This window comes from Tursiops truncatus, chromosome 6 (assembly GCF_011762595.2).
Source record: "Tursiops truncatus isolate mTurTru1 chromosome 6, mTurTru1.mat.Y, whole genome shotgun sequence".
NCBI classification, from domain to species: Eukaryota; Metazoa; Chordata; class Mammalia; order Artiodactyla; family Delphinidae; genus Tursiops; species Tursiops truncatus.
Window position 1 is genome coordinate 36,360,845 of NC_047039.1, and position 26,463 is coordinate 36,387,307.

General features: G+C 36.5%; 1 long non-coding RNA gene and 1 pseudogene across 1 annotated transcript in view; one reads left to right on the top strand and one right to left on the bottom strand.

The window, feature by feature from the left end:
* Window positions 1-23,763, top strand: part of LOC141278867 (uncharacterized) — an 89,004-nt gene extending 65,241 nt beyond the window's left edge. Inside the window, exon 3 of the long non-coding RNA XR_012332262.1 lies at window positions 23,662-23,763. This is a non-coding gene — a long non-coding RNA (uncharacterized lncRNA). The remainder of the gene's footprint in view (window positions 1-23,661) is intronic.
* Window positions 692-2,197, bottom strand: LOC117312774 (solute carrier family 25 member 36-like; annotated as a pseudogene).
* Window positions 23,764-26,463: the final 2,700 nt, after the last annotated feature.

A 26,463-nucleotide genomic window follows, 5' to 3' on the forward strand; every position in this document is an offset into this window, starting at 1 on the left:
TATGCTGCCCCAGATATTTATAACGTCACCTTAAAAAAAGAAAACACCTTGTAAGGACAAAGCTGAAAATTACCATTTTCTCTACTAAATAAATGCAATGTATGCAGAGCTTCTGGAAATAATTCTAAGGTTCAAATTCTTAATGTGAAACCAAATAGAGAAAGATTCAGAAGCAGTAAATTTTTTCCACTTTAAGAAAATGATACTTAGGTATCACAGGGGATAATTCAAGTTCATAATTAATAAGTCACTGAAAAGACACTGCATTCATTCATGTATCACTAGGTTAGAAAAGATAAGAGGACATGCTCAAGTCACTGAAATGGCCAAGAATCAACATTTTACTGGTCGTGTCCCAAACTATTACCATTTGAGTTGATACATTAACAAACAATTTAAGTGTTCACATTATGCTAAACATAAAGCACCTGTGAGCAGTGGAAACCAAAATATTTTAAAGCTAAAAATAAACACATGTTTAGACACTACTTCATTTATCGTCAAAAACAGTGACTACTAATGCCAAATGATTAACTTTAAAATATAGTGCCAGATCCTCTCAAGGAAATGTGAAAATACTATTATCATTGTTATTTTTCAATTTTATAGGAATTATGCCAGAGTTAGAAAATTTATGACTGTCAGTACTATCTTTGGATAGTTATACAGTTACAGATGGCTCTGTCTAGAAGACTGGAAAAGTGCTCATGGAATAAACACTATACCCTGATTGCCATAAATCAACAAAATGCCAACTGTGTCCTGTGGACATGGTAGAGAAAATGGCAATTTTGAAGAACGAGCGCTTCTAAAGGCTTTTTCTTGGAGGCAGCCAAGGTTTTTTTTCACATTACTAAAAAGACTAAGTAATGTGGTTATGATTACTTTAATTCCTACAACCAAACTTCCACTTAGGTATAGTTCCATGTTCCCACACTATTTTCCTTCTGTCCACCAAGCTGGCTTCGGTACTCCATGGTCCACTGTATCTTTTGGTCTTCCCTCTTTATAGTACAGTAGCCTGGTGGTGCTATCCATTGAGCAGGTAGACCACTAATTCATAGGTGTCCATCATAATGGCTGTGTTTGGAATCTGTCTCACCAGATGAGTTGTCAGACCACGGTAAAGAGACCCATAGCCTTCTTCTTGAACAAGCAAAGACAGTGTCTGAAAAAAGGGTCTATATTTTGTTCCCTCCTCACGCAGTCTTGTTCTTACAACTTCATGTGGATATGCTATAGTTGTGGCACACGTTTTTGAGGTGGCAGCAGCTAACATCATTCCCACAAAATCTGATGCTTCTTTTACAGACTCTTCTTCATTTTTCATTGTAGAAGCAATCTTATATTCCAGTAGTTTTTGCTTAATACTTTCATAAATAACAAAATGGATAACAGTCTCTGATATGCCAGCATATGAAGCAGACATGCCCCTATAAAATCCTCTAAGTCCATCTGTCTGATACACTTTATGGACACACTCAAAAGCGCCCATTCTCTTTTCCCCACGGTTCCTTGCATCAAGCTGTAACTGAGTCTTTATAAGCTAAATGGGGTTGGTCGCTGTGATTGCAGTAAAACCTTTCACCTTTTGCACTATGATCAGTAATGTTGCACATCCATTTTTATGAAATATTTTGGATTATTTTGTATTCAGTTTCTTGTGCTCTAACTTGCCCAAGATCTCTCTTCATTGGTAAAGAGTATTTCACCACCTTGATCTTTAAGGCTTTACCTTCCAGCTTTAAAACTTCAATGAGTCAGTCAACAATTACTGCCATTGCGGCTGAAATCATGTGTACCTGGGTAGAATCAGGATCAAATAAACCATTCAACTTTTCCTTGCAGTTTGAATAAGCAGCAAATTATATTGCTCTGGAAGGGGCTGCCCCCACTAAATTGGGGCCTAATCCTCTAAACAGGGGACGAGGCCCTTCTTTTTCCAAGATCACCTTTAGACAATGGAGAGGTCCAGGAGACACTACTCGATTGACACTGTCTCCAGCCATGATGTTCAGCTGAACTTCAGAGATATAAAGTGTCACAGAAGATGACTGCAGCCGTGTTTTTACAACTTCCAGTGGACATGTCAGAATAGCTCCCACCGTACTGCCACATCCTCCGGCAAACAGATGCACCAGCGTGTCCCTCTGGCTCATTCTCTCTCCCGCATGTCCTCTGGGCGCTGAGGCGGGACGTGGCCGCCGCGACGGTCGCAGCTTCCGCCCCCCAACTGTATATTCTTAATTTCTCCTTCCCATCCTTTGTGCTACTGTCATACTTTTTCATATGCTATAAATATAGAATGCATTACTATTACTTTTGTTTTAGAATAATTGAAAATAAGAAAATGTTAATTTTATCTTCATTTATTCCATTTAATTTATTCTTGTTTCTTTCTGGTACATCCAATTTTCAGTCTGATATATTATTTCTGCCTGAAGAAATTTAACATTTTTTGTAGAGTAGGTATATTGGTAATAAATTTCCTTAGTTTTTGTCTGAAGGTATTTAGTTTTCCTTCATTTTTTAAAAAATTTAATTTAATTTTTGGCTGCATTGGGTCTTTGTTGCGGCACGTGGGCTTTCTCTAGTTGTGGTGAGCGGGGGCTACTCTTTGCTGCGGTGCGCTGGCTTCTCATTGCTTCTCTTGTTGTAGAGCATGGGCTTAAGGCATGTGGGCTTCAGTAGTTGCAGCACACGGGCTCAGTAGTTGTGGCACATGAGCCCTAGAGCATGTGGGCCTCAGTAGTTGTGGCTTGTGGGCTCCAGAGTGCAGGCTCAGTAGTTGTGGCACACAGGCTTAGTTACTCCGCGGTGTGTGGGATCTTCCAGGACCAGGGCTCAAACCTGTGTCCCCTGCATTGGCAGGTGGATTCTTAACCACTGTGCTACCAGGGAAGTCCCTGTTTGTCCTTCATTTTTAAAAGATATTTTTGCTGGATAAAGAATTCTGGGTTGAGAGCAGTTGCACTCCTGGGTATATATCTGAAAAAACAAAAACACTAATTTGAAATGATATGTTCACTCCAATGTTCATAGCAGAGCTATTTACAATTGTCAATGTATGGAAACAACCTAAGTGTTCATCAATATATGAATGGATAAAGAAAATGTGGAATGTATATTCTCAATGGAGTACTACTCAGCCATAAAAAAGAATGAAGTTTTGCCATTTGCAGTAACATGGATGGACTTGGAGGGCATTATGCTAAGTGAAATAAGTCAGACAGACATATACTGTATATCACTTATATGTGGAATCTAAAAAATACAACAAACTAGTGAATATAACAAAAAGAAGCAAACTCAAAAGACAGAGAGAACAAACTAGTGGTTACCAGTGAGGAGTGGGAAGGGGGAGGGGCAATATAGGGGAAGGAGATAAAAAATGGTTATTATGGGATTATATGAACTCATGTGTGTGAAACTTTTGAAAATTGTAAAGCACTATAGAATTTAAAGACTCTTTTATTCAATTAAAAAAAATAAAGTGAATCCATATCAAAAGAGGGAGGCTTATTACCATGAAGAATATTTGCTGAATCAATAAATGAATTCAATATTAAAAAAAATAATTCTGGGTTGACAGTTTTTCTTTCAACATTTAAATGGTGTTGTCTTCTAGCTTGGATGTTTCTGATAGAAGTTTGTTGCAATTCTTGTCTTCATTCCTCTGTATATTACGCTTCTTTTGAAGAATTTCTCATTGTCTTTGTTCTTAACACTTTGAATATGATAGGTCTATATATTTTTTAAATGTGTCATGCTTGCTGTTCTCTGGACTTCTTGGATTTACTGCTTCATAACTATCATTAATTTGGAAAACTCTCATCCTTTATTTCTTCAGGTATGTTCTTCTGGCCCTTTTTTCTTTCTTGTCCTCTGGCATTTTGTTCAACAGCTCTTGGATGTTCTATTAAGATTTTTTTTCATTCCTTTTTTCCTGTTGGATTTCAGTTTGAGTAATTGCTATTGACTTTTCTTCAAGTCTATTTGTTCTTTCAAGTGTCAAGTCTATTGATGAGCAGTTGAAGGCATTCTTTATCTCTGTTACTGTCTTATTTATTTCTAGCTTCTCTCTGAAGAAATTACCCCTCTGATCTTAGATGTCTTCTGCCTTTTAAATTAGAACTTTTAACCTATTAATCAAAATTATTTTAAATTCTCTGCCACATAGTTCCACTATCTGGGGCAGAAGCTAGATTTTGCATAGGGTTTTAAGCTGCACTCAGAGTTGCTTATCACTACGTAAGTTTGTAGCGAAACATCACAGACCAGCAAGTTGGGCAGTTTGTTGGGAGTAAAATTGAAATAATAAAACAGAGGAAACATTCCGGCACTCTCTTTGTTAGAATTTTATTCTCACTAGAACACTTAAATGTGGTAAACCTAATTCCATAGCTCTAAACTCATAATCTCTTCATCACAAGAGCTTTATCCCTCCTCTAGCACTTAAACAAATGTTCTGAACATTAATTCAAGTATAATTTTTAAAGGAGTATATTATAGGTTCTTTTTGACCTAATTTGATAAGAATGTTTCTTTTTTTCTGTCATAATCTTCCCTCACTAATTTCTACAGGCAGTATGTCTTTAGAAAATGCTCCTAAGGCTACAACACATGGCCAGACAACTAACATCAAGATTTTTTCAAAATGCAGTGGTGCTTTTAGTTTTTGAAACAGTCAGCTGCAAAAATCATGTGGGTGGCTTTGAAGCATAAACATACACACAAATAATGTGATAATTCTTTCCAAAAAGACTTGGAATATTTTGCTCATCTTGATATTGGGGAGTATGTTCTTCCTTTTTTTGACATGTGAATAATATAAGCTTTATTTCACAAGCTTTTCACCCTTCTACCCACCCGTTTATCCACTCATCCATTCGTTTATTCAACAAACATCTTCTGAATGCCCATCTGCCAAATACTTCATGAATAATACAAAGATGCTTCTTGCAGGGAGTTTATCATTTACTGGAGGAGATAAGATGTAATGGTAAGGAAGAATGATACACAAAGTGTGATGTTGTCACTGTTCCGTAGAAGAAGAGTCTATGTGGAACACCCGTTTGCCCTTTCAATTGCTAATTTCCTGTCCACATTCTCTCCTGTGCTCAGTTGCACAACTCAAACTCAATAAGAATGAGACTGTTGGTGCTCCTTTCATGTTCTCTGGGGTGAAAAATCTCTCCCTGATGTACATGCACAATCCCAATAATATTTATGAGAGTTCCTAGTGCCAGCAGGAGGCTCTGCCGCTGAAACTGTTGGAAGACACTTGAACAGCTTTTCAGTGAAGATTAATGGTTTCAGAAAAGAAAAAAAAATCTTGGTCTGTTAGCTGGAAGTTAACTCGAAGGGATATAACAGAAGAAAGCCAGCGAGGATACTTCACAAGCGAGGTGTGTTTGAGGAGTTTATGTTGGAACTGAAGCTTTGATGAATTACTTGTATAATGCTACTGACAGGAAGATGTCAAAGTTGGTGGATAACAACAGAGAAAATAATGAGAGTTACCATTCCAGAATGCCAAAGCACACCAACAATGCATTTCTCCAAGAGAATAGTAAGCAAATGCATTTCTTTGGGTTAAATTCATTTGCCAAGGCAGACTTAGAAAGAAAGCTGGCCAAGGTGGAACTGCTGCTGTAAAGAACATGCAGATTATACTTCCAATAATGACTCAGGCTTTCAAACTTCCAGTGAGCACAGGATCCTGCAATTAAACAGTTGCACTTTCTCTGTCTTTTTGGTCTTCCCCATCTCTCTGGGTTGAGAATCTAGATGGAAAAACACAGTGAAGAATGAAGTACATAGAACCTTGGTTCAGGAATTTTAATTATTTCCCAAACACATATTGTGTTTTGATCGTTCCTCAAAAACACTACTGAGACAAATTTCATTATTTGGTTTGCTTTGGAATATTACCTCTTCTTATTGTAACTGAGATGCTTACGCCTTCTTTGACATCAGGTTCTTATAAGGCCTTCTGTAAACTTTGATTCAACAGTTTGAGGCTATCTGCAGGATCCCTCATTCCCTCACTCATTTTAGTGGTCTGGAATCACAGACATTCTGCCACATTCCACATTATATAGAAAGCTGCAGGGAAGAACCAGACAGGGTGTCCTCATCTTTATGAGTAAAACAGCTTTCTCTATTACTTGCCCTGCTATCAACATAGTCTACCCGCTACCACTATAGCCATCACCCGAGACAGAATCTGTAGCCAAATGTCCTCATCCTTCCAGAACAAGCTGTCCTACTGTCCTGGAGGGAAGGCAGTGTCAATATGGGTCTGAGCAGATAGTTAAATTGCCCCTCAGAGATGGTCTGGTATCTGTGGTTTTGACACATCTTTTTTCCTTCTGTTTTTTTTTTTTTCTCCTTAATTCATCAGAGTAAAAAATTATTCCTGAAGAACACATTTTAATATATACATGTAATACATTTACACTATATAAAAAATATATTTCTACAGGCTGTAAATCTATGTTTTCACTTGCATTTTGTGAACGTTAATGAGGTTAATACTCTTAAGAACAGGAATAAGAAATATTAGGTAGGCTTCGAATATCATATACTATTGGAAACTAACTGCATGTGAGGAGAGAATTATATTTTTTGAGGTTCGGATTTGGGCAAAGCAAGGTCTGAATGATTGTATTTCCCTGGATATTTCAACACGAAGTTGCTGTGACATATAAGAAGACTAGAAATTGTTTTGTAAGCATAATATGTAAATAACCATAACAGCAATAAGAGTGATTATTTTGTACTATCACAAATAATATTGTACTATATGTTAAGATGTTTCTAACATGCATTATTTCATTTAATTTTCACAACTCTTAAGATTAAATATTATTTTGTTAATACACATTTTATAGGCTTAAAAAAACGTTAAGTGATTTGCCAAAGTCACACAGTGTTGGAACTTAAAGCAAAGATATATCATCATAGAGCCTCATTAAATATCCCTTAACATCTACATTTTGCAATTTGTTGCTTGGTCAATGGCCCAGGGAAGGATTATTCACACACAAGTACTTCCAGATGCTGTGAGGAATTGCAGAGGGTGCCAGGCATGCATTGCTTTGGGTTCAGTGGGTTCTTTTTCTTTGCTCAGAAGGTCATTTATACCCTGAGGTTCATGTATCTACAACTGAGGACATATTAACAGAACAGCTAAAATCCTGACAGTAAAATTGATGGTAAAAGCTTAATTCTGCATTTTGGCAGTGTTTTAAATTCCTTTTTATTCAATTTAGTTTCACTTTGTTTTCTTTGAATGTTTTTGGCTACATTTACTGCTCTATACTGAGAGGCTTGCTGATTATAGCTTCACGCCTTTCCTCAATTTACACTAAAATATTGTAGTTAAATTCCTGAGGTGCATTGAAATTTTGGATATTAATATGCCTACATTATTTCCAAGTTAAGTTTGTTTTTCCTGGTTTTAGAAGGCCTACAAAAATGGTAGTACCATTTACTGAAAAATGTTCAGCAAGTCCTCCTAACGCTGTTTAAAGGTTGCTTCTGAAAAGCAGAAAGTCCTTCACTGGGTCATATTTGAATCCACACACTCATCACAAGTTTTGGATCCAGCCCAGGGTTGTTAAGATTCTTTTCCTTTTTTAAAAAATTAATTAATTAATTAATTAATTTTTATTTTTTGGTGCCTTGGGTCTTAGTTGCGGCTTGCGGTCTCTTTGTCATGGTGCTTGGGTTTCTCTCTAGTTGTGGTGTGTGGGTTTTTTCTCTCTCTAGTTGTGGCACACAGGCTCCAGGGCACATGGGCTCTGTAGTTGTGGTGTGCGGGCTCCAGAGCACGTGGGCTCTGTACTTTGCAGCATGTGAGCTCTCTAGTTGAGGCACGTGGGCTTAGCTGCCCCGTGGCCTGTCGGAACGTAGTTCCCCGACCAGGGATCGAACCTGTGTCCCCTGCGTTGGAAGGCGGATTCTTTACCACTGAACCACAGGGGAGTCCCCAGGTTCTTTTCCTTGACTGGCACAAAGTGTTGATTAAAGTTCTGTTTGGCTTCCACTCAATGGTTGGCCAGCTTCCAGCAGCAGTATTCCTAGCCTATCTGTATGACGACATTTAAAATATCATGTACTAGAGATGATACATATAATATCTAGAAGGTATTTTTAAGGAAGAAGGTCTTCCCATGTGAGCTATGCAACTACTTGCTGTAGCTCAGGGTTTTTTCCTCCTCAGGCAGTTCCCTCACCTTTTCTTAGCCAGAGCTCATTTTACTTACTTATTTTAACATAATACATTATATTTATTAGCTATTTTGTTTATCGGTTCTTTCACTCATTTGTGATTTTGTTTCTTCCACTAGTCCTCATTTCTTGAAGCCATAGTCAGGATCTGGCCCAAAGGAGGTATATAATAAATATCAGCTGAATAATAGAAATATTTTTTTCTAACTTTATTGAGGAATAATTGACAAAATATAATATATTTAAAGAGTACAATGTAATGATTTTACACACACATATGTGCAATACTTTGTGGAATAATTACCAAGATCAAGATAATTAATACATCCATCACCTCACATAGTTAACTTTTTTTGTGTGTGTTGTGAGAACACTGAAGATCTACTCAAGCAACTTTCAAGTATATGATTTTGTATTATTAACTGCAGTCACCAAAGTTTGTACTTCTTGACCTATATCTCCCCATTTCTCTCTCCCCCCAACCACTGGCAATCACCATTCTATTCCCCGTTTCTATGAAATTAACTTTTATTTTCTTTTAGGTTCCACCCAGAAGTGATACCGTACATTATTTGTCTTTCTCTCTGGCTTACATTACTTAGCAGAATGCCCTTCAGTTTCATCCACATTGTTGCAAGTGGCAGAATTTCCTTTTTTTCTGTGGTTGAATAATATTCCATTGTGTGTGTATGTATATGTGTATATATATATATTTATATAATTTTTTGTTATATTCACTAGTTTTATTTTTTTTAGGTTCTACATATAAGTGATAATATTTAGTATTTGTCTTTCTCTGTCTCACTTATTTCACTAAGCATAATATCCTCCAGGTCCATCCATGTTGCTGCAAGTGGCATTATTTCATTCTTTTTATGGCTGAGTAATATTCCATTGTATATGTATACCACATCTTCTTTATCCATTCATCTGTCGATGGACACTTAGGTTGCTTCCATGTCTTGGCTATGGTAAATAATGCTGCTATGAACACTGGGGTGCATGTATCTTTTCAAATTAGTGCTTTTGTTTTCTTCCAATATTTGCCCAGGAGTGGAATTGCTTGATTATATGGTAGTTCTAGTTTTAATTTTCTGAGGACACTCCATACTGTTTTCCAAAGTGGCTGCAGCAATTTTTTTCCTACCAAAAGTGTACCAGGGTTCTGTTTTCCCCACATCCTCACCAACATTTGTCATTTGTGGTCTTTTTTTTTTTTAAGTTTCTTTTTATTTATTTATATGTATATATATTTTTGGCTGCATTGGGTCTTCATTGCTACATGCGAGCTTCCTCTAGTTGCGGAGAGTGGGAGCTACTTTTTGTTGTGGCGCACAGACTTCTCATTGTGGTGGCTTCTTGTTGCGAAGCATGGGCTCTAGGCATGAGAGCTTCAGTAGTTGCAGCACGCAGGCTTAGTAGTGGCAGTATGTGGGCCCTCGAGTGTGCAGGGTTCAGTAGTTGCAGTGCGTGGGCTCAGTAGTTCTGGCTCGCGGGCTCTAGAGCACAGGCTCAGTAGTTGAAACACACGGGCTTTGTTGCTCTGCAGCACGTGGGATCTTCCCTGACAAGGGGCCAAACCCATGTCCCCTGCATTGGCAGGTGGATTCTTAACCACTGTGCTACCAGGGAAGTCCCTGTTTGTGGTCTTTTTGATGATAGCCATTCTGACAGGTTTGAGGTGATAGCTCATTGTGGTTTTGATTTGCATTTCTATGATGACTAGCAATGTTGAGCATCTTTTCCTGTGCCCATTGGCCATCTGTATGTCTTCTTTGGAAAATGTCTATTCAGGTCTTCTACCTTCTACCAGGTCTTTTTAATCAGCTTGTTGATATTGAGTTGTAATGAGCTGTTTATATATATTGGATATTAACCCCTTATAAGTCATATCATTTGAAAATATTTTCTCCCATTCAGTAGGTTGTCTTTTTGTTTTGTTGATGGTTTCCTTTGCTGTGCAGAAAATCCCATTTGTTTATTTTTGCTTTTGTTTCTTTTGCCTTAGGAGATACATCCAAAAAAATATTGCTATGATTTATGTCAAAGAGTATGCTGCCTATGTTTTCATATAGGAGTTTTATGGTTTCTGTTCCTTAATCCATTTTGAGCTTATTTTTGTATATTGTGTGAGAAATTATTCTAATTTCATTCTTTTACATGTAGCTGTCCAGTTTTCCCAGCACCACTGATTGAAGAGACTTTGTCTTCTCCATTGTATATTCTTGCACTCCTTTGTCTTAGATTAATTGATGATGAGTGATTGGGTTTATTTCTGAGCTCTCTATTCTGTTCCATTGATATATGTGTCTGGGTTTGTGCCAGTACCATACTGTTTTGATTAGCGTAGCTTTGTAGCATAGTCAGGGAGCATGATTCTTCCACCTCCTTTATTCTTTCTCAAGATTGTTTTGACTATTCAGGGTCTATTGTGTTTCCATACAAATTTTAAAATTATTTGTTCTAGTTCTGTGAAAACTGTCATGGGTATTTTGATAGGGGTTACATTGGTTCTGTAGATTGCCTTGGGTGGTATGGTCATTTTAACAACATAATTCTTCCAATCCATGAACACAGTATATCTTTCCATCTGTTGTGTCATCTTTAATCTCTTTCATCAGTGTCTTCTAGTTTTCCGAATACAGGTCTTTTACCTTCTTAAATTTATTCCCAGGTGTTTTTTTTTGACATGATGTTAAATGGGATTGTTTCCTTAATTTCTCTTTATGATATCTTGTTTTCAGTGTATAGAAATGAAAAAGATTTCTGTATATTAATTTTTTATCCTGCAACTTTACTGAATTCATTAGTGACCTCTAGTAGTTTTTTGGTGGAGTCTCTAGGATTTTCTATGTATAGTATCATGTCATCTGCAAACAGTGATAGTTTTACTTCTTCCTTTCCAATCTGGATCTCTTTTATTTCTTTTTCTTGTCTGATTGCTGGGGCTAGGATTTCCAATACTATGTTGAATAAAAGTGGTGAGGTGAGCATCCTTGTCTTATGCCTGATCTTAGAGGGAATGCTTTCAGCTTTTCACCAATGATTATGATGTTAGCTGTGGGCTTATCATATATGGCCTTTATCATATTGACGTGTGTTTTTCTGTACCTACTTTGTTGAGAGTTTTTTTTTTTATCATAAATGGATGTTGAATTTTGTCAAAAGCGTTTTCTGCATCCATTGAGATGATTATATGGTTTTTATTCTTCAATTTGTTAATGTGGTGTATCATATTGATTGATTTGTGGTTATTGAACCATTCTTACATCCCTGGGATAAATCCCACTTGATCATGGTGTATGATCCTTTTAATGTATTGTTGGGTTTGTTTTGCTAATATTTTGTTTTGGATTTTTGCATTTATGTTCATCAGTGATATTCATTTGTAATTTTCTTTTTTTGTGAATCTTTGTCTGGCTTTGGTATCAGGGTCATAATGGCCTTTTAGAATGGGTTTGAAGCATTTCTTCCTCTGCAAGTTTTGGAGTAGTTTCAGAGGATAGGTGTTAACTCTGCTCTAAAGAATGTTTGGTAAAATTCACCTGTGAAGCCATCTGGTCCTGGACTTTTGTTTGTTGGGAGATTTTTGGTTGCTGATTCAATTTTATTACTGGTAATTGGTCTGTTAATATTTTCTATTTCTTCCTGGGTTAGTCTTGGGAGATTGTACATTTATAGAAATTGGACCATTTCTTCTAGATTGTCCATTTTATTGACATATAGTTGTTCATAGTAGTCTCTTAAGATCTTTTGTATTTCTGTGGTGTCGGTTGCAACTTCTCCTTATTCATCTCTGATTTTATTGATTTGGGCCCTCTCTTTTTTTCTTGATGAGTCTGTCTAAGGGCTGATAAATTTTGTTTATCTTTTCAAAGAACCAGCTCTTAGTTTCATTGATCTTTTCTCTCTCTTTTTTTTTTTAGTCTCGATTTCATTTATTTCTGCTCTGATCTTTATGATTTCTTTTCTTCTATTAACTTTGGTGTTTTTTTTTTTTTTGTTGTTGTTCTTTTTCTAGTTCCTTTAGGTGTGAAATTAGGTTGTTTATTTGAGATTTTTCTTGTTTCCTGAGGTAAGCTTGTATTGCTATAAACTTCCCTCTTAAAAATGCTTTTGCTGAGTACCATAGATTTTGGATCATAGTGTTTTTGTTTTCATTTGTCTGTAGGTATTTTTTTGATTTCTTCTTTGATTTCTTTAGTGATCCATTGGTTGTTTAATAGCATATTGTTTAGCCTCCATGTGTTTGTGGGTTTTTTGCAGTTTTTTTCTTGTAGTTGATTTCTAGTCTCATAGTGTTGTGGTCAAAAAAGATGCTTGATATACTTAAAGTTACTGGGGCTTTTTGTATGTCCTAGCATGTGATCTATCCTGAAGAATATTGCAGGTGCACTTGAAAAGAATGTGTATTCTGCTGCTTTTGGATGTATGTGTGTGTGTGTGTATATATATATATATATATTTAATTGTTGAATAATATTTCTGTGTTCTCTGTGTGTGTATATGTGATATATATTTATCACATTTTCTTTATCCATTCATCCACTGAAGGCCATTTAGGTTATTTCCATATCTTGCCTGTTGTGAATAATGCTGCAATAAACATGGGAGTACAGATATCTCTTCAAGATATGGAATTTATTGATAGAAATATTTTTATAAATCCAATGTTGGCAAGAATGTGAGAAAATGAATGCTCTTATATTCTTCTGGTGGGAGTGTATATAGGCATGAACTTTATGGAGGGAAACTGACAGTGTGTGACAAAGTCCTTAACAGCTTACTCAAAAATTGTAGGGATTTATCCCATGAAAATCATCAGATATTTGATCAAAAATTTGTGGATCTTTGACACAAGACACTCATCACATTATGTATAATAGTTAAAAATTAAAAGCAACCAAAACGTCTGATATAGGATAACATGCAATTATTAAAAGTGATATTTTTGAAGATATTTAATAGAATTTTAATGGTATTAGTAAAATGAAAACTATGCATATAATTGGATAATTTTGAATTTGTGAAAAAAATCACATATACACACATGTATTATTTGAAGAAAGTTGAGAACAAATACAGTGAAATGTTTAGAGAGTTTATCTCTGGGTGGAAATAGTATGTGTGATATTAATGCTTTTTTTTTTTTAATATGTTCACTATTCCCTCCAAAATTGTTTGCAATGAGTATATAATTTTTCCTGATTAGTTAAATGTGTTATATTAAAAAATAGCTTTGTAAGAATAGTAATCTAATATTACTTTGTAGAAAATATTTCTTCCGGTCCCATTGAACTTTGAATAATGATATGTATAAATTAGAAAGCCAAGACGGGATTTTAAAATTGCTTTGAACTATTTGTTGGCCACTAAACAGTAGAACATCAAACAGAACAAGCATGTCTCTAAAAGCATAGTAAAGTCCATGCGTCTTCCTTGTTGTCTCTTTCAGCAGTGTAAGATGATTATATTTATGATTACAAGCAATTGTTTCATTAAAGTATCAGCCAGCCCTATATTCTTGAATAAATCAAAATCTTCAACATGAAGAAAGGTTGGTTTAATCAAGTTATGCATCATATAGACATTGATCCTGCAGGGGCTGAACATCTGTCTATACCAGGTTCTGGTAGTTTTCATGAAAAGTAGGTCTCTTTGCAGCAATATGTGATTCATTTAAGGAAATGTGGTATTTTTAGACATGCCCTCATGGACTATGTGAATGACATTTTTGGTGCTGTTGGTGCATAACCTGTTGGAGCAGCCCTGAATGCTTAGGAATTTCATTGTCAGACCTGAAATGGACAATAAAGTTAAGGTCATGAGGACAGGTTTTTAAAAAAATAAATAAATTTATTTATTTATTTATGGCTGTGTTGGGTCTTTGTTGCTGCATGTGGGCTTTCTCTAGTTGTGGCGAGCGGGGGCTACTCTTCATTGTGGTGCGCAAGCTTCTCATTGTGGTGGCTTCTCTTGTTGTGGAGCAAGGGCTCTAGGCACGTGGGCTCTAGAGTGCAGGCTCAGTAGTCGTGGCGCAGGGGATTAGTTGCTCCGTGGCATGTGGGATCTTCCCAGATCAAGGCTTGAACCCATGTTGCCTGCACTGGCAGGTGGATTCTTAACCACTGTGCCACCAGGGGAGTCCATGAGGACAGGTTTATTTTTTTTAAAAAAGGGAATTCTCTAGGGGTTCAGTGGTTAGGAGTTCATGCTTCCACTGCCAGGGGAACTGATCCCACAAGCCATGTGGCACGGCCAAAAAAAAAAAAAAACAAGGACAAACAAAAAACCCCCACGTAACTGAAAATGGCTACAAATGAGTTAGAAACATCTTTAGATTATCAATGAAAGAAGACATCACTTAAATTTTGGTTATGATACTGAAGGATAGAGAGATGTATAATTGTATGAATAAATGTATACTGTTAAAAGTTAGCATTTTTTTCATTTACATTAAATTCACTGTTTCTACATTAAGATGTAATTGATTGCATTTTAGGATGAAAAACATGGTAATTGCTGGCATTTAATCATTAGAATACTATTTCTTCATTTTGCAAAGGAGTAAACAGAGCTTCAGAAATGTTGATTAACTTGTTGGAGGCCTCACAGCTCCTAAGCCAAGGTACTAATTCATCTTGGTCTGCGAGCTATGGGCTTACCCTATAAACACTACGCTTTGAGGGCACTTGACTCTTTCAAGGGCACAGAATTAGCTTCTTTTTTTTTATTTGTGACATGTGGGATCTTTTAGTTGCCATATGTGGCATCTAGTTCCCTGACCAGGGATTGAACCCGGGCCCCCTGCATTGGGATCGTGAGTCTTTACCACTGGTCCACCAGGGAAGTCCCCATAATTGGCTCTTCAAAGAGGCCTGTATCTCCAAGGATGAGCTCAAGGCAGAGGTCGCCCAGGGCAAGTCCCTGGGTGGGGAAAGCAGTGATAATAACCTCAATTCTGCCACCTGTGACTGTGAGAAATTTTCCAGGGAAAAGTTGGGTCAGATTTTCTGGTTTGGTTGAGTCAACAGAGTTAACCGTAATAGGTGCAAAGCGTAGCTCACTTCAGTTCCATGTTTGGAGCCTGGCCTCCCAGTAAGGGCCTTTCCACCCATGAAGGCAGAGCTTGCCAGATCATTAAGCCTTCAGCGGGGAAGGAACTTATCTAGTGTTTTTGAGTTAACTGTGTTCCTTGGGTCAGTGGTGCTGAACTATTTGGACTTAGATTTTGTGTATTAGAGACACAGAGTTTTCCTGGCAACACTTGAAAAACATATTAAGACTTTGCCGCTTCTCTATTCACGTGTTCACCAGTAGGACACACTGTAGTTCTGTGGCCTAAGAAGGGTAACTGTGTACACGGTATTTCTCACAATAATCCCCCCTTTGCTCACTTCTTGCTGTTTTTCTGCCAGCCTAACTTGCCGGGGATTCTCTACTAGCTTTCTTTTTTTTTTTTTAATTTTATTTTATATTGGAACATAGTTGATTAACAATGTTGTGTTAGTTTCAGGTGTACAGCAAAGTGATTCAGTTATACATAGACATGTATTTATTCTTTTTCAAATTCTTTTTCCCATTTAGGTTATTAAAGAATATTGAGCAGCATTCCCTGTGCTATAGAGTAGGTCCTTGTTGGTTATCTGTTTTGTTTGTTTGTTTTTTGCTTTGTTTTTTATTCAAACGGAAAGTCACAAAAATTATAAACATCCTCATCAGTTCACTCAGTCCCGTGTGATTAATTATCTTTTCATCTTGATTTTTGTTAGCACTTTTATGAGTTCATCAGTTTTCCATCAGAGTTCTGAAAATGCTTATTCATTCAGTTCAGCAGTATAGTCAGTTACCAGAAACCTGTACTTGTCAGAGTCTTTTCCATGAATCCCTTGAAGATGAAACTCTTTTATAGGAACATATTTGCAAAAGCATCAGAGTACACCCAGAACTGTCTGTAAATGACAAAAGACTTAAAAATGACCATGCTTAAAGATTTGATGAAAGTTCTTAATAATGCAATTGACAAGGAAATTTAGTTATTTCTGAGATATACATTTTAAAGTAATAACTAAAATTATGACTTATAACATTATACAAGAACATATAAGATTTTTAGAAATTTCATGTAATGTCTGAAACATTTATATTAACATATTTCCATACAAATAACCCAAAGAAAGTTTAGTATTAGTTGTTTTGTTTGTTTTTTTTTTTATATACAGCAGGTTCTTATTAGTCATCAGTTTTATACACATCAGTGTATACATGTCAATCCCAATCACCCAATTCAGCACACCACCATCCTCACCCCACTGTGCTTTTCCCCGCTTAGTGTCCATACATCTGTTCACTACATCTGTGTCTCAACTTCTACCCTGCAAACCGGCTCATCTGTACCATTCTTCTAGGTTCCACATACATGCATTAATATACGATATTTATTTTTCTCTTTCTGACTTACTTCACTCTGTATGACTGTCTCTAGATCTGTCCACGTCTCAACAAATGACTCAATTTTGTTCCTTTTTATGGCTGAGTAATATTCCATTGTATATATGTACCACAACTTCTTTATCCATTTGTCTGTCGATGGGCATTTAAGTTGCCTCCATGACCTGGCTGTTGTAAATAGTGCTGCAATGAATATTGGGGTGCACGTGTCTTTTTGAATTATGTTTTCTTCTGGGTATATGCCCAGTAGTGGGATTGCTGGATCATATGGTAATTCTATTTTTAGTTTTTTAAGGAACCTCCATACTGTTCTCCATAGTGGCTGTATCAATTTACATTCCCACCAACACTGCAAGAGGGTTCCCTTTTCTCCACACCCTCTCCAGCATTTGTTGTTTGTAGATTTTCTGATGATGCCCATACTAACTGGTGTGAGGTGATACCTCATTGTAGTTTTGATTTGCATTTCTCTAATAATTAGTGATGTTGAGCAGCTTTTCATGTGCTTCTTGGCCATCCATATGTCTTCTTTGGAGAAATGTCTATTTACGTCTTCTGCCCATTTTTGGATTGGGTTGTTTGTTTCTTTAATATTGAGCTGCATGAGCTGTTTATATATTTTGGAGATTAATCCTTTGTATGTTGATTCGTTTGCAGATATTTTCTCCCATTCTGAAGGTTGCCTTTTCGTCTTCTCTATAGTTTCCTTTGCTGTGCAAAAGCTTTGAAGTTTCATTAGGTCCCATTTGGTTTTTTTGTTTTTATTTCCATTACTCTAGGAGGTGGATCAAAAAAGATCTTGCTGTGATTTATGTCAAAGAGTGTTCTTCCTATGTTTTCCTCTAAGAGTTTTATAGTGTCTGGTCTTACATCTAGGTCTCAAATCCACTTTGAGTTTATTTTTGTGTATGGTGTTAGGGAGTGTTCTAATTTCATTCTTTTGCATGTAGCTGTCTAGTTTTCCCAGCACCACTTATTGAAGAGACTGTCTTTTCTCCATTGTATATCCTTGCCTCCTTTTTCATATATTAGTTGACCATAGGTGCATGGGTTTATCTCTGGGATTTCTATCTTGTTCCATTGATCTATGTTTCTGTTTTTGTGCCAGTACCATATTGTCTTGATTACTGTAGCTTTGTAGTATAGTCTGAAGTCAGGGAGTCTGATTCCTCCAGCTCCGTTTCTTCCCCTCAAGACTGCTTTGGCTATTCGGGGTCTTTTGTGTCTCCATACAAATTTTAAGATGATTTGTTCTAGTAAAAAATGTAAAAATTACCAATGGCTGTAAAAAATGCCATTGGTAATTTGATAGGGATTGCATTGAATCTGTAGATTGCTTTGGGTAGTATAGTCATTTTCACAATGTTGATTCTTCCAATCCAACAACATGGTATATCTCTCCATCTGTTGGTATCATCTTTAATTTCTTTCATCAGTGTCTTATAGTTTTTTGCATACAGGTCTTTTGTCACCCTAGGTAGTTTTATTCCTAGGTATGTTATTCTTTTTGTTGCAATGGTAAATGGGAGTGTTTCCTTAATTTCTCTTTCAGATTTTTCATCATTAGTGTATAGGAATGTAAGAGATTTCTGTGCGTTAATTTGTATCCTGCAACTTTACCAAATTAATTGATTAGCTCTAGTAGTTTTCTGGTGGCATTTTTAGGATTCTCTATGTATAGTATCATGTCATCTGCAAACAGTGACAGTTTTACTTCTTCTTTTCCAATTTGTATTTGTTTAATTTTTCTTTCTTCTCTGATTGCTGTGGCTAGGACTTCCAAAACTATGTTGAATAATAGTGGCTAGAGTGGAAATCCTAGTCTTGTTCCTGGTCTTAGAGGAAATGCTTTCAGTCTTTCACCATTGACAATGATGTTTGCTGTGGGTTTGTCATGTATGGCCTTTATTATGTTGAGGTCTTTATTATGTTCCCTCTATGCCCACTTTCTGGAGAGTTTTTATCATAAATGTGTGTTGAATTTTCTCAAAAGCTTTTTCTGAATCTACTGAGATGATCATATGGTTTTTATTCTTCAATTTGTTAATATGGTGTATTACATTGATTGCTTTGTGTATATTGAAGAATCCTTGCATCCCTGGGATAAATTCCACTTGATCGTGGTGTATGATCCTTTTAATGTGTTGTTGGATTCTGTTTGCTAGTATTTTGTTGAGGAATTTTGCATCTATGTTCATCAGTGATATTGGTCTGTAATTTTATCTTTTTGTAGTGTCTTTGTCTGGGTTTGGTATCAGGCTGATGGTGGCCTCATAGAATGAGTTTGGGAGTGTTCCTTCCTCTGCAATTTTTTGGAAGAGTTTGAGAAGGATGGGTGTTAGCTCTTCTCTAAATGTTTGATTGAATTCGCCTGTAGACTTTTGTTTGTTGGAAGATTTTTAATCCCAGTTTCAATTTCATTACGTGTGATTTGTCTGTTCATATTTTCTGTTTCTTCCTGGTTCAGTCTTGGAAGGTTATACCTTTCTAAGAATTTGTCCATTTCTTCCAGGTTGTCCATTTTATTGGCATAGAGTTTGTTGTAGTAGTCTCTTAGGATGCTTTGTATTTCTGCAGTGTCTGTTGTAACTTCTCCTTTTTCATTTCTAATTTTATTGATTTGAGTTGTCTCCCTCTTTTTCTTGATGAGTCTGGCTAATGGTTTATCAATTTTGTTGATCTTCTCAAAGAACCAGCTTTTAGTTTTATTGATCTTTCCTATTGTTTTCTTTGTTTCTATTTCATTTATTTCTGCTCTGATTTTTATGATTTCTTTCCTTCTGCTAACTTTGGGTTTTGCTTGTTCTTCTTTCTCTAGTTCCTTTAGGTGTAAAGTTAGATTGTTTACTTGAGATTTTTCTTGTTTCTTGAGGTAGGCTTGTATAGCTATAAACTTCCCTCTTAGAACTGCTTTTGCTGCATCCCATAGGTTTTGGATCATCGTGTTTTCATTGTCATTTGTCTCTAGGTATTTTTTGATTTCCTCTTTGATTTCTTCAGTGATCTCTTGGTTATTTAGTAACATATTTTTTAGCTTCCATGGGTTTGTGTTTTTTACCTTTTTCCCCCTGTAATGCATTTCTAATCTCATAGCGTTGTGGTCAGAAAAGATGCTTAATATGATTTCAATTTTCTTAAATTTACTGAGGCTTGATTTGTGACCCAAGATGTGATCTATCCTGGAGAATGTTCTGTGTGCACTTGAGAAGAAAGTGTAATCTGCTGTTTTTGGATGGAAAGTCCTATAAATATCAATTAAATCTATCTGGTCTACTGTGTCATTTAAAGCTTCTGTTTCCTTATTTATTTTCATTTTGGATGATCTGTCCATTGGTGTAAGTGAGGTGTTAAAGTCTCCCACTATTATTGCGTTACTGTTGATTTCCTCTTTTATAGCTGTTAGCAGTTGCCTTATGTATTGAGGTGCTCCTCTGTTGGGTGCATATATATTTATAATTGTTATATCTTCTTCTTGGATTGATCCCTTGATCATTATGTAGTGTCCTTCCTTGTCTCTTGTAACATTCTTTATTTTAAAGTCTATTTTATCTGATATGAGTATAGCTATTCCAGCTTTCTTTTGATTTCCGTTTTCTCTGCTAGCTTTCTGCCCTTCTGACTTCCAGTGCCAGGTGCTGTGTGTGCACAGGGCTCTGCTCCTCCTGCATGGGAGGCCAAGGTGCTTCTCTGCTAAGGCTACCTGAAGAGGTCCAGGGACATTCAGATCAAGAAGCAAGCCAGCCAGTGTCCTCCAAGCAGCACAGCTGAGCACTCTGGTTAGAGCATGGGTCTGTGTGATCTCACTTAAGAGTTAAAAATCCAGTGAAAAGAGGTATTGGTACTCCTTCCTCTTCCTTCTCACCAAATAGATGTATTAGTAGGACAGGAAACATGCTAGTGAAAAATTACCACTTTGGGTGACATCAAGAGTGTTTTCCCTTAGATCAGCTTGGTGCTTTGTGACCACCTAGAGGAGTGTGATAGGGTGGGTACGAGGGAGGGAGATGCAAGGGGGAAGAGATATGGGGACATATGTATATGTATAACTGATTCACTTTGTTATAAAGCAGAAACTAACACACCATTGTAAAGCAATTATACTCTAATAAAGATGTTAAAAAAAAAAGAGTGTTTTTCCTTAGTTTGTGAAATCCATGTTTCCAGAAATAAGGCTTGTTTTTTGGTCAGTAATGCTTAGAAATAGCTGAATGAATCAAACCTGCATTGTTTCTTCTTTATTTAAAAGCTTACCTTGGCAATGACCAGTTTGAGTATGATCACAATGGTGCAAAGGAAAATTAACACCTGTTTTACCTTGAAAGAGCTCCAACATATAGGTCCTACCATATTATGTGGTTCCCATTGCTTAGAGACATCAAAAATTAATGATTCATTTGTGGATTATTTCCTGGTTGTTAGGAAACTATCTTGGAGGCATTTTTAAAAATAATATATTCAGGGGAAAAATTTGGCTGTTGTATGCTATCTACTAATAAGAAAAGGATGATAGATTAAACAAGAGTTACTTTCCCAGGGTAACCATTAAATATGTATGTAGGACACAGCAAATAAGCACAATAAGAATGAGTTTTGACAAGTTAACAGCACAATTTATCTTTAAAGTGCTGTATAAAAACAAGCTAATTAATCCTCTCACCCTCTGTATGATAAAGTGAAAAAAATTGTTACCCTTCCTTTTTTGTTGTTCATCAACCTAGTTTTATTTGAATAATTTTTAGTTTGAATGTGTTTTTGATCCTACTTGATGTCTTCCTCAGTGATAGATTTATTGCTGCCCTCCTGGGAGACCCATCTGATGATGTGACACTCCCAAAGAAAAGATTAAGTCAACAAAACTGGCTAGCCACTGCTTGAGAGCTCATTTATAACTTTCTGAAGTTGTAAATGAAGTGGAGCTTCACAGAGGCCCGTGGCTCCAGACAAGTAGACAAATTCCTACCATACATTTCTCCCTGGGGGGAAAGGTAAAAGTTAGATTTTTACCTACAAGTGACTGCCATGATTGCACTAAACCATCGAGCATCATCCTGCTGACAGCCTGCCTTATATTTACAGAAACTGACTTTGTGGCCAGTTTCTCAACTTACCAACTTTATCAACTTTTTCTCCCAGTATTATTGAGATATAACTGACATATAACATTGTATTAGTTTAAGATATACAACATGATGGTTTGATATATGTGTATATTATAAATGAGTAAGGGTTAGTTAACATCCATTACCTCACATTTCTTCTTGTGATGAGAACTTTTAAGATTTACTCTCTTAACAGCTTTCAAATGTGCAGTATTGTTAACAGTAGTCACCATGCTGTACCTTACATCTCCAGGACTCTTTTATAACTGGAGGTTTGTACCTTTTGACTACCTTCATTCATATCTACCCCCTCTCCAACCCCTGGCCTTTGGCAACCATGGTAACCACCAATCTCTTCTCTGTTGCTATTATTCATTTTTTTTTTTTTTAGATTCAACATGTAGCTGAGATCGTATAGTGTTTGTCTTTATCTGTCTGACTTATTTCACTTAGTATAATGACCTCAATGTCCATCCACGTTGTTGCGAATAGCAGAATTTCATTCTTTGTAATGGCTGCATAATATTCCTGTGTGTGTGTGTGTGTGTGTGTGTGTATCACAGTTTCTTTATCCATTCATCTGTCAGTGGACACTTTGTTCACATCTTGGCTACTGTAAATAATGCTGCAATGAACATTGGAGGGCAGAAGTGGCATTGTTGGATCATATATATGGTGGTCCTATTTTAAATTTTTTTCATTTTTGGTGACTTTTCATTTTCATATAATTTTAAATATACCTGGAAAAGTTGCAATGATATTATAAAGAATTCCTCTAGATTCTCTACTTCGATTGTGCCAACTGTTTTGATTTTACCCCATTTGCTTTATCATATTCTCCTCTCTCTCTCTCTCTCTCTCTCCTTTTTTTTTTTGAATGTGAAAAATGGAAAAATATAACGTGATTTTCTCAGAATTCTGAGTATATAAGTGCTCAATATTTAAAAGATTGGTATATACTTAAAATAATATTATTGGGGTTTTTCTTCCTTTATTTTTTAAAATTAATTTTTATTGGAATATATTTGATTTACAATGTTGTGTTAGTTTCTGCTGTACAGCAAAGTGAATCAGTTATACATATACATACATCCACTCTTTTTTAGATTCTGTTCCCATGTAGGTCATTACAGAATATTGAGTAGAGTTCCCTGTGCTATACAGTAGGTTCTTATTAGTTATCTATTTTATATATAGTAGTGTGTATATATCAATGAAATCACTATCTCAAAGAGATATCTGCACTCCCATGTTCATTGCAGCATTATTTACAATAGCCAAGACATGTGAACAACCAAAGTGTCCACTGACAGATGAATGGATAAAGAAAATGTGATATACATTTGTGTATATGTCAATCCTAATCTCCCAATTTATCCCTCCCCCCTTTTCCCCTTGGTAACCATAATACTGGTTTGTTTGAAAGACAAGACAGTAACAGCAGTAATATTTAATAGAGCCAAATAACTCAAGAATAAAAAACATATTTTGCATTTGAAGTAAATCTCTTACATTTAGAGCTAGCTCTGCCACACAGTAGGTATTCAAGTATTCAGTGAATAAATGATTATAAATTATTTAAAAGCATAAGTATTCCAAAACTGTTTATATTTCTTCTTCTTAATATACTTTATTTCTGCAACAAGGAGATGGATGGGAGTAACCTTTTTTCTGTAATTTAGAACATGAGTGTTTAACCTTTCAAACTTGCTTAATAATACAAACCACAGGCAAGAAGTTATCTTTACATTAGTGAATTAAAACATTGTGTTTTTTAACTTCTGCTTAAGCTTAATACTGCAAAAAGTCATCACATTCACAACTGTGGTAAGTCTTTCTTTTCTTTTTCTTTATTTTTGGCCACACTGCGCAGCACTTGGGATCTTAGTTCCCCCACCAGGGATAAAACCTATGTCCCCTGCAGTGGAAGCACAGAGTCCTAACCACTGGACCGCCAGGGAATTCCCACCTGTGGTAAGTCTTAACTTAATTTCTGCCGGTTTGGATTTGGAATCAGGGAATGCACTTATCTTTAAGAAAGAAGAATATCATGACATAAAAAGTTTAAAATCTTAAAAGAAATCTGAAAGTATCTGAATCAGAAGAATTCCTTTGTCATTATTTCATCATTTTTGGTAAGAAAATGGGATGGGGTTACTTGTGTCAATGTCTTTTTTGAGAGGAATCTGTTATCAGTTGGATTGTAGAAATACTTTTTTGGGTCAAGGCACCTGTTTGGCATTCCACTTTCCTTCCAAGTAGAGCACAGTTAATTTTTATTAACAAAATTTTATCGTCAACATAATTTACCTATATTGTCCTAAGAAATTAAAGTATCATTAGATGAATATTCTAATTATGTCTGTGTGGTCAGGTTCTAGAAGACGCTGTGTTATTTGTGGTGGAGACACCTGTGGTGATTATTTTTATGTGTCAACTTGACTGGGCCATGGGGTGCCCAGACATTTGGCCAAACACTATTCTGAGTGTGTTTATGAGGATGCTTCTGGAGAGACTAACATCTGAACTGGTAGATTGAGTAAAGCAGATTGGCTTCCCTAATGTTGGGGGACCTCGTCCAATCGAAGACCTGCATAGAACAAAAAAGCTGAATAAGAGGGAAATTTACTTCCTGATTATCCAGCTGGGACACTGGTCTTCTCCTGCCCTTAAGTGGAATTTACACCATCAGCTCTTCTGGTTCTCAGGCCTTCAAACTTAGACTGGAACTACACCATTGGTTCTTTTGGGTCTCCAGCCTTGCTGACTGTAGAACTTGGGACTTGTCAGTCTCCATAATTGTGTGAGCCAATTCCTATCGTAAACCTCTCTCTCACTTTCTGGTATCTAGAACCAATAGCCTATTGATTTGTTTTCTCTGCAGAACACAGACTAGCAAAACATCCTTTAGGGTACCTGCCCACTTCACAGTCACCCTCTTCCTTGGTATCTGCCTTCCAACCTGCGTTGATCGGTTTTATAACCATTTTATCCTATTTGACTCTGTCTTCCAGTCACAGTTGAGTAGTCCAGAGGTGGACATCTGGCTCCAAGTGGACCTTTCAGATTATTTATCTCAAGAATTTGAAATTGGGCCTGAGAAAGAGGGAGAAAGCATAGTTTCCTACTTGGCCAGCAAGTAACATTTAGACTTGGGAGCTGTGGGTGACTGTTTTGTCATGTGGGTGAGAAGCAGAGAAAGCTAGTCTGAAATGAGAATAGAAATTGTCACTGGTGGAAAACAAAGAAGGGGCTCCTGACCCACTTCTCATTCCTGTTTCCATTACTTCCTCAAGCCTGGATGCTTCTTGCCTTTGGTTTCTTGTAATACCCCGTTTCATACCCCTTCCTCTCCACCATGTATTTTATTTTTTACATATGTTGGCTGACGTTGGTGTCTGTACTTGCATCAGTAGCCTAACTAATACATTGGCCACGCTCATTTTTACTTCTTCTATTTATTTGTTAACTAGAGCCAATGAGAAAATCAAAGGAAAGGTAGGGGGGAAACCTGTTATGGTATAGCTCACTGAGGAGCAGCCACAAAACAGTCAGTTCTAGTTGGAAGCCAACATTTTCATGAAGTATCCTAAAGTGAAGCATCAATTTCTGTATTAAGAAAATACTGCACAAGCCAGTAGTATAACTTAACTTATTTTTGAAATGTTGATTTGATACTGTCAGAAGAGACTACACTTGTACTGCAAGAATGAGTTTTTTCTGCAAATTATTTGGCATTGTGAATTCAGGGTTAAGGTTTTGTTTCTTCTTTGTTAGAGTTTTGATCATTATTTGTGAACATGTATATGAAATCCTTCTAAGGTATTATGAGAACATTGCAAAATTCATTGTGAGAAGTACCTGCAGTACTCGCCTTGGGGTTAAATAAGATACGTGCTCCATACCTGGCACATAGTAAGGTCTCCGTAAATGTTAACTGTTATTTTCAGATTTAGAAGAAAACAGTTTAAGTGTTCATTTATTTATCTATCTTTTCAGTCCCACGTGATTCTTCCCACACACAATTTAGGCAGTATTTATTTTTGCTCTGCACCTATCTGCATGGAAGAGTACCATAATGGACATGAAGTAAAACACGGGGGCTTCTTGTCAACATCTAAACCAAGGCATTCCTGCTGCAGAATCTCCAGAGAGGGCTGTTGAAGGTGAAGACGTAACATAATTCAGTTTAATAGCAAAATGAGAGGAGGATTTTGCTGTACAGCTCCAACAACAACCTAGAACAGCAGGGCCCTCAGGTGCTGTACTTAGTCCTTGTCAGCTCCTCCTTCTGCCCATTCATTATCGATGGTTATGATGAAGCTGCCAAAGAGAGGAAGGAAGGGAAAAGGCGGGTAGAATTCTTATTAAGGTATTCCTGTTTCTGCCAAATCACTACTTGGTTATGTAGAGCAACACATCTATCTGGAGACCTTTTTAAAAAATGTGAACATTGCCTTATAATGAATACTAAATAAAACCCCTAGGTCCAGATTAATTTTTAATGAGCAGCAGTTGTGTTCTGCATGTAATAATATTCAAATTAATACATAATTAAAGTCGAGTTGTACAGAATAGTTCACTTGAGAATTGAGTAGCGGAGAACAAAATTGAACATCTCCAAAGGCGGCCCACAGCTCTGTCTCCAGATTTTTCAGGCACGAAGAGAAATCAG